Here is a 6,000-nt window from a genome sequence, read left to right as displayed (position 1 = left end):
GCCTCTTGAATTACTGCCCAATTACCTTGTTCTTGCTTGTGTTCCTTCTATATCTATCAATGCAAGCACTTACAGGATGAGAAAGTTATTTGTCTTGCTTTTTTCTTTCTGGTCAGGTATATACATTTAGCCCTGAAAGAGAACACAGTGAAACAGAAGAAATAACAGCAATGTGACTGTTGTCCCGTTTAGGGCATCTTGCCCAAGGACTGGCACCAGCACTTCTTTCAATATATTTGCAAGTTTTGATAAATGAACTCCCCCTCCCTGGTTTAATTAGTGTGAAACAACCTAATCCATAAAGTGTGATTAAGAAAACTGCATGCAGCCTGTTTGAAGCCACGCTGAATGCTTTCGTTAAATAGAAATTCATAAAAACTGATGGAAGCTTTTCCTTCATTTGCCATGATGGTGTTTCAGTTTCCATAAACTTCTTTTGTACTAGTACATTTTAAATAAAAGAATAATTTGACAGTCATGTATCAGAAAATCTGGAAATCATGGAAGGAGGTTGCAAAGGATCTAAATCCCAAAGGATCTAAATCCCAAAGGACCTAAATCCCAATGAAAGTTGGTATTCATGATGGAAATGGTAGCAAACTAAAACATTTGTTGAGTTTTTGCTATTAGAACAATTGAAGAAAAGATTATGTGTAGCCATTCTCTAGATTATCTGCTGACAAGGAATATTTGTTATTCCCGTGGTGGATATTTCATATGCAATATTATGTTTATATCAGGAGTAAGCTTGGTTAAACTTATTAGGACTTACTATTAAATAATGTGCTTATTTACACAACTCTGGGATGCGGATGAAGGTTTTTTTATGATCAGATGATAATGTGGGCAAGATGTAGAAAAGGGCTTCCAGATCTGGAATGCACAAATCCAGACAACGACTAGATAGCAGCAAACAGATAGGTAGGACCTTAAACATTCTGTGTCTAAAATATTCTCTTTTGTATAGGCAGTGTTAGTTTACTTGTTTTGCTGATAATAATCAATGGAATTGATTCAATTGTGTTTCAACATCTACTTGAATATTCCAAAGAACAACCATGACCTAAATTAATGAGAGTCTACTTCAGGGGTATCCAAACTTGAGAACTTTAAGACTTGTGGACTTCAACATGGCTGGCTGGGGAATTCTGGGAGTTGAAGTCCACAAGTCTTAAAGTTCCCAAGTTTGGACACCCCTGGTCTACTTGATCAGTTGTGCTACTAAAAATTGAATGACTAAAGTGAAATACTTTAACTCATTAAACTGCAATCCTATTTCTATCTTTCTTATTTTTATACATTTACATATAAATATATTTTCTGTACACTTATATTGTTGAATAAGACTCATTGGGTATTTCATATTGTTTCCTTAATTCATCTGGAGTAGGAATGGAACAAAGTTTTCATTTACAATGTGTATCGTAGTTTTTTTGTTCAGATATGAATTACATATTCCAAGCTTATAGTTTATAGGAAGAAGTTGTGGAAATAACTCAAATGCATGACATTTTTTACTTGCATATAGCAGATGGTTGGACTGTACTTTTCAAAAGCTAAGAGAATCATCAAGAAAATGCAAGTTTATTTTTAAAAATTAACAGTGCAAAATAGTGTAGAGTCAGTTTCTAGAAGTTCTCAGTCTTCTGGATTATGTTTCCAGAACAAAAGGACAGTTGCACAAAGACAGAATTCTAACTTTAAAGCCCCAAACATTAAATGGACTGCTGTTGCTAGGATCCCATTGAATGCATTGAGTTCCCATCAGAGATATCTGGATAAGTAAGAGTAACTAATAAACACATGGTTTTACATAAATTCACCTTAAAATGGATGTCCACCAATGTACTTTGCCCATTTATTTTGAAAGGATTTTTTCAATGCTCATAAGGTTCACAAATAGCCAGTTTGATATAATGGTAAGGGACACTGGGTTAGAAACTTTGTGAACAGTGCATTGTCTGGGTCAATTTCTACCTCTATTATTCAACCATTTATAAAGCAAGTTCCATGTTTGAAAACACTCTGTATCTTCTTTTTCTTTTATCTTTAATGTCAGTCTGCACAATCTAATATTTTTTTTAAATTACATCTTTTTCTCTTGGTGTTTCCTCATTTTTCAGTACTGTGTAAATACAATTCTTGCTACTGTCAAAACATGTAGTATTAAATACAAATTCCCCTTATCATACTTTTACTATACCTAACAAAAATATTTCTGGTTTATAATCTATGCAGCTTTAACATTTTTTCTAAGCATGTATGTATTTTGTCTAATATTTCTTTGCTTTCCCACATGTCCACCACATATGATTACATTTCCAACATTTGGTGGGCATGTTTTTAAACATTTTTGCTAATCCCGCCAGTGGTAAATGCCACCTATAAAACATTTTTATAGGTTTTCTTTATAGGTAGTGTTTCTTTCCTAGAGTTTTTGCCATTTATCTAATTCTATAGTATATCCCAAAAAATTTGCCCATACTATCATTGTGTCAGATCCCTATTGTGATATTGTCATTCAAGTGGGGAGAGTATCCCAGATTCTTTTACTCACTTATTGCTCTCATCCTGTTTTCCTATGTATCCTCTAATTCCCTACTTTATAACTTTTACCCTCTCCCCTATTCTGCCCTGTGTTTTGATTTACCTTGGGGAATGTACAAGGAGGGAGGGCCATCTGTTTTCTCTCAGTTTGGAAGCCTCACAGAAGGAGCGCATGGGAACAAAACAGTAATCTTCTGTGTCTAAGAGTTATCCGTTATCTCACCTATGTTAATACGGAAGCTTGAAAATAAAACTCCCAATCTGGTAGTCCAAAGCCCTCAAAGTGGTCAACCCGGAGAAGCAAACTCCCTCTACCGAGGGGACCCTATACTCATTGTCCGAGCAAAGCGGCGAGCAAGCAGAGGGAGAATTCTGGGGTGAGACCAGGGGTGAAATGCTACTGGTTCTGCCCGGTTCACTGGAACCAGTAGTAACAAATGCTTCCGGTTCCCCAAACCAGTAGTAAAAAATGCTTTTAAAAGTAAAAAAAATAAAAAGGTTCCCACGATTGGCAGCACAGCTGATTGTCACAGTTGATAAACCGTTTTTTTTCTTTTTTTAAAAGCATTTTTTACTATCTATTCACCCAACTTGTAGTAAAAATGCTTTAAAAAGTAAAAAAAAGTTCTGACTACCAACTGTTTGACAATCAGTTGTGCTGGTGGATGTGGGAACCTTTTTCTTTTTCTTTTATATTTTTAGCATTTTTTTACTACCTATTAGCCTTAACCATGACTCTGTGAGGTTCCTGCTTATTGCAGGGGCCATTTTGTGTGAAGTCCTGCTGCATTTGCATTGTGTGAGAGTCAGTTGTGTGGCTTTTGTGTTGTTTGTGCGTGAAGTGTGAAAGTTGGTTTTTTAGCTCTTTGTGGCTCTGCGAGATTCCTGCTTGTTGTTGCAGGGGCCACATTGTGTGCTTTTGCATTGTGTGAGAGTCAGTTGTGTGGCTTTTGTGTTGTTTGTGCGTGAAGTGTGAAAGTTGGTTTTTTAGCTCTTTGTGGCTCTGCGAGATTCCTGCTTGTTGTTGCAGGGGCCACTTTGTGTGCTTTTGCATTGTGTGAGAGTCAGTTGTGTGGCTTTTGTGTTGTTTGTGCGTGAAGTGTGAAAGTTGGTTTTTTAGCTCTTTGTGGCTCTGCGAGATTCCTGCTTGTTGTTGCAGGAGCCACTTTGTGCGCTTTTGCATTGTGTGTGAGTCAGTTGTGTGGCTTTTGTGTTGTTTGTGTGTGAAGTGTGAAAGTTGTTTTTTGAGCTCACCTGGTCACATGACCATGACCACCAAGCCATGCCCACAGAACCAGCAGGGGAAATTTTTAGATTTCACCACTGGGTAAGACCTCCCAGCCAGAAGCCAGCTCCTTCTGCCCCATCGAAGATATCAAAGCCAGTTTGGAGGCCCCCACGAAGCCCAGATGGTCGATCAGAGTGGGGAAGAAAGATAACTGATGGAAGAACCTGAGGAGTCACAACTGGACTGAAAACACAAGCTGGAAACCCTGTCTGATCAGGAAGAGCCAATTGAAGAACTGGCTGGAGATGATTGCCTCAAGAGAAATGTTATGCAGTTTGTGATGGCTTTTGAAAAATTCAGAATCAGGGGTGAATTAGATTGACACCAGAGAGGGGACGAAGCAACAGCAGCCAATGAGGTCAGGGCCACTGCTCCGGATCCAGCAGCAACAGGCTAAGCAGATGTGGCAGGGAGGAAGCAGCCATCCAGGTGAACCAGCCCTTGCAATCATTCTTGGCCAGCCCAGAGTACCACAACTGGAGAGGAAGACCCTCCCCTTGGGAGTGAAGTATGATGGCGACCTACAGCAACTGGCAGGTATATGCAGGAGGGATTTCCAGACCCAGGGTGCTCTGGTCTCAGTCGTCACCTTGGCCCTGGAAGGGGCAGATGCCCGTTGGAATGGTGACCCTCCATAACACAGACAACCCTGAATTGTGGAACTTCAACCAAGTCATGATGGCTTTCTGCTGCTGATTTGAAGACATCTTGGCAGATCGCAAAGCTTGCAATCGCATCAGAACCGTGAAACAGGCATGCCGGCCAGTAGCTGAATATACGGAAGAATTCTGAAACCTCACCTGCAGAGTGGACTGACTGGAAGACATCCTAGAGAGCTGGTTCAAAGATGGCCTCAATGGATTGTTTCAATCCTTGTTGCATAAGTTTTCATAATCAGTACACTTATTTATATATTATACAGTAATATCTATGCTATCATAATCATCACCATAGAAGAAAAGAGACTTAGAAGACATTGAGACATAGAATATCACACTAGAAGACACATATATATCCACTCTTCAAAAGAAACAATAAAAATGCTAACAATGAAACAAAAGCACCAGCAGCCAACACCCAGATAAGTAGAGATTAACACCAGGTAACTAATAATAATTTTAAATTATTAATCTAAATCAAGCAGCTACCAAGGAGAAAATCACACCCACTGGCAGGGCAAGCTACTGTATATAAACAGGAAAGAAATCCCACACTCACTAGTTCCAGTGTTATTACCTAGTTGAGCATTGTCTCAAAGGTGCTTTTTTGAAAGGCAACTGGACTTTTTTTTTAATTTGAAGATGTTTCACTTCATTTCATCAGAACTAATGATGCTTCTTGGGTGAGAAGTGAAACATCTTCAAATAAAAACAAAGAAAGTCCAGTTGCCTTTTGAAAAAGCACCTGGACAACCACATCCATGACTGAGAATCTCTATAGACATTTAGTTAGGCAATAAAACATTTGAAAGCAAACAATGTAGCTGAGATTTCCATAGTACAAATATCACATAGTATGAATATATGATACCCTTCGAGCTATAGCTTCTTTTTTCAGCAATACATTTTTCTTAAATTTTTCTACAGCCACCAAGGGCCACTCTCTTCTTTTTCTTCTCAGATTACTTACAATGCTAATTTGGCAACTACTATCATTACCAAAAGTGAAACTTTACAGTGTCCTTTATGAAAATATCTCAAGTAAATACAGTTGCAGCCGTATAACAAACATTTTTATTTGAAAGTAGAATACACTCGATTTTTATATGCCAATGTTTTGGGATTTGTCATAGATTTCCACTGCTGATGCACAAAATTGTGAGAAGCTTCTGAGGTCAGTAAAATGATTGTTGGGGGCAATATGATGACTCTGTAAACTGCTTAGAGAGGGCTGTAAAGCACTGTTAAGTGGTATATGAGTCTAAGTGCTATTGCTTGCTGTTCTTTTTTTCATCAGATTTGGAAGTCTGTACCATGCATATGCAATTGTTTACCTTGATAAATTTCACTACATCAGCATTTTGGCAACATGGCTGATGACAGAATAGATTTTTCCAGAGTTTTGTGGTTTCTAGCTTCCTGATAACCTGAGGGAAGTTTCTGTGGGAGTCCTTCCAGTGGCTGATGCAGTTGGCAATGTCTCTCTGGTATGCCATATAATTTTTC

Source organism: Natrix helvetica (assembly GCF_964273705.1).
Source record: "Natrix helvetica genome assembly, chromosome: 7".
In the NCBI taxonomy this organism is placed as follows: domain Eukaryota; kingdom Metazoa; phylum Chordata; class Lepidosauria; order Squamata; family Natricidae; genus Natrix; species Natrix helvetica.
This window is presented reverse-complemented; position numbering follows the sequence as displayed.